Below are 3825 nucleotides of genomic sequence, written 5' to 3'. Positions count from 1 at the left end.
AAGTTGCAATACAACTTGCATCCCAGCCGTCCCTTGCCCAACACAAAAATATATAGTAGTGGTAGAGAAATTAAAGAGAAGAATAATTAGAAAGGATGGGCAAAATTAACATCAGCTTGCATTGTTTTCTACAACAAGTTGGCGTTCATAAAATGTCAAGTTGCAATTGGCAAATCAGCTGTTGATTCTTTCTCTCTCAAAAAATATTATATATATATATATATCATTGATTAAAAATAATTAAAATATTATTTTAAAAAATATTTTACATATACGTGATATATAATTTTCATCAAATTCAAAAGGAGATAATATATAATTAAAATTTTTTTTAAATATCATTTTGTCAACTATTCAAAACCTATCCGTGCATGCTCTTATACGAAAAATTCTAAAGGTAAGGGTTTTTTTTTTTTTTTTTTTGAATAATCAACATTTGAATATTGAATTGATTCTTCACCCTCTTTCTTGTAAACATGATCAAAGGATTAAAAATCCCATAGAAACTTTTAAAGATTATTAAATATATCAATGGTTGCCAAGTCTCTCACATGTCACCCACCAGCTTTTGGTTCATCATTAACTGTTTATTCTATTAACTCGTAATTTTAATATTCTCTCAATAGTATAGGGAAATGTAAGAGAATGAATAATGAAGTAGTAGGACATAAAATTATAGTATAAAAAATGGGAATTATTTAGTTTGTATCAATTAGATGCTTAAACAACTGTTCTAATTGCCATGGAGAAAAGCACATTATTTATCAAAACAAACTTATAGCATTGGAATCAATGTGTGATTAAATTGTACATTTACATATTTTTGCACTTTGCAATGAAAAATATTTCATTAATAAAAGTATATATATCTTAATTTGGTGATATTTTAAATAAGTATTGACTAATATTTGTGCACTTTACAATAAAAATATTAATTTTGATTAGTTCAGTAGATGATTTTTGACATTAAAAATATTAATGTGTGTATACATATATGGAAAGAAACAAAAAAAAAAAAAAAAATCCAATTGTAAGTTGAGGATACTAAATATATAGAGGATGATATGTTAGGAGTAGACTGAAATTCTTAATTTTCTTTTTATATTTTCAATACATACAATAAGATTAAAGAGAAGGAAAAATAAGAACATAATCCTGACAATTTAAAATACAATACAGTGACACATTACGAATATGATATGAAAATAAAATACGAAAATGATACTACTTAAAATTATAATAATAATTATATATGAATTTAGAAAAAAAACTAAAAAAATATATTATATTTCATATCAATACGAATTATAACATATAATTTTTGTATAAAATATGTTATAAATACACAAATTTATATATTTTATATCAATACAAATATATGAATAAACATGTTTACAAGAAGGTAGTCCAGAGATAATTCACATGGATTACTGCAACTTTTTGACTGACCAAACGTAATAAAATAATAATAAAAAAAAAACCTTCTCCATTGAAACGTATAAAAAAAAAAAAAGAAATACATTCATATTTACATAGAGAAATGAACAGAAAAAGTTGACTGTGGACATCAGGCAAATTTTCACAAAAAGAAAATGGTGAAGAAATAAGCAAAAAAACAAATATGACGTTTGGTACTAGTAATATATATGATCACCTCAACTTCATCAAGTCCTCTATTTGATCTATGAATTCCCGATATGAGCTTCTTTAGCAGTTACTCCATCGTTGACAAGGATCGATCCCATATCGAAAAAGGAAAAAATTTAGGAGATTTGGCACTTTTTTTTTTTTTTTGAATGATTATGTGGATGATGATTTTTCTCTTCTAGACGTAGTTTCAGCCATTTGAGCCAAAGATTGAAGGTTGCAACGTACAATGGTATCAACAAAAATGCACGTATCATCTCTGGTGTTACCGGGCGGTATATCAACGATGAATGATTCGACGACAACTGTCCCATTACCATTAGGAAAAGCATGTAGAGTTGTGACAGACCTGTAATTGTTCAACCGATGATCACCTCCAACCACGCTAAAGCTAAGCACGTGATGTTCGTCGTCAAGGATCTCTAGCCTCTCCGTGCTGGAAGCCGCTGGCAGGCCGGACACCACTTGGACCTCACGGAGAGTGCCAACTTTGCCATCACCGACGATGACGTTGCAGCTCTTGAGGAAGTGTTTGTAAGCTTGAGGGTTATCAAAACGACGAACCACTGACCAAACCGTTTCGACAGGGGCTTCGATGGCTTGAACCACAGCTGAACAACACTGGTTAGGTCCAAGGGTGTGGATATGGTACGTTGCAACCGTGTCAGGTACCGAGACACCGCTAGGAAGAGGGAAAAACTTAGTCAGGGTTGTGGGCTGAGCTTGCTTATGGTGGCAGCGGCCAATGGTGGTGGTGGCTGTGAGGGGTCGTTGGAGCTGCAGAGGGGAAGGCATGGTGGCTAAGAGAATGAATGTGGGTTTGGATTATAGGTCATGTTAAACTTAAACGCATATGGCAGACTGCAGAGGTTGAAATATATGCAACAGAGATAAAAAAGGAGGGTTTTATAAATATAGAAAAGAGATCCATCCACTTGGAAGAGCTTTGAGGATTTCTTAGAGAAACGTTTTACGCCGGCGGACACTGCAAGTGGATCACCAAGTTGCAGTTTCTTTTGGACTGAGTTTAGGTAGATTATCCAATTATTTTATTCAAACTATAATGTTGTCATCTTATTGAATGGTCATAATAAATATGCCCACCATCAAAGGCTCAATAACCGAGTATCGTCTAGAAGTTAGAGGGTTTTGGTTCGAATTTAATCGGTAATATTTTATTAAATTCATATTAAAATTGTAGTGTTTAAATAAACATATCGTACCTTAATAATCTAAAAAATAATAATTAAATATATAATTTTTAATTATTGTTTTTAGATTGTCAGGATTTATATTTATTTTGATTTAAAGAATTAAAGAATTTATTTATTTTTAAATTTTAGAAGACTAAAATAATATACATGCTCTACTTTCTTAATTTTTTTTTATTTTTATTTATAATACTGCTAAATATTTAATCAATAGTTAGATAAAATAATAAAAATATATCCTTAAACTATCCGATACAATATCTTATTCTGAGTTGAAAATTAAGCAATTGGCCTATCCTAATTTTAAAAAACCAAAATAATATGCCCTACTTTCTTAGTTAAATTTTTTATCAACATTTTGATAGAAAAATAAATAAATATATATATTTTTTATGAAAGAGGATTATTTGAAATAGTAATAGTAGTACTTTTCTATGAATTATCAATTGCTGACTTCTAAATCTAATAAATTCAAGTGGAAATTCTTTCCTTACAATTGTGAATAATTTTCCCACTTGGCTCTATTAATTATATGCAACTTGATTCATGATATTATCATTGTTGTCCTCATCCATATCAACTACCCTACAAAATTAATATTCTTCATTTGAATTTATTAGATTTGATAAATTAATTTTTAATAATCAATTAAAATACTATTTATAATAATATTTTGTACTAAATATGATGATTGACATGTAACATTTTGAATTCTAACGCATTAAAAAAAATAAATTACTTAAAATAGTAATTTTAAAGAGTATTCTTGTCGTGCAATTTTATTTTTTTTTTTAACAAATGAGACAAATAATTTGGTTTTATTATCTTATTAATAAAATTTTTTAGTAATTAACTAATTTTTTTAAAGAAATTAAGATGGTAATTGAAGTTATTTTAGATGTTTTTGTTTGGTAGCAAATGTTAATGGTTACAATAATAAGGGGACATTTTGTTTCTTTGGTGGAAT

General features: G+C 28.6%; 1 pseudogene; it reads right to left on the bottom strand.

Annotated features, from left to right (window-relative positions):
• Positions 1–1658: 1658 nt before the first annotated feature.
• On the bottom strand, positions 1659–2573 carry LOC111296673 (abscisic acid receptor PYL4 pseudogene; annotated as a pseudogene).
• Between the last annotated feature and the right edge of the window lie 1252 nt (positions 2574–3825).

Source organism: Durio zibethinus, chromosome 12 (genome assembly GCF_047325235.1).
Source record: "Durio zibethinus cultivar Kanyao isolate XHJ-2024 chromosome 12, ASM4732523v1, whole genome shotgun sequence".
Taxonomy (NCBI): Eukaryota; Viridiplantae; Streptophyta; class Magnoliopsida; order Malvales; family Malvaceae; genus Durio; species Durio zibethinus.
This window is presented reverse-complemented; position numbering and strand designations above follow the sequence as displayed.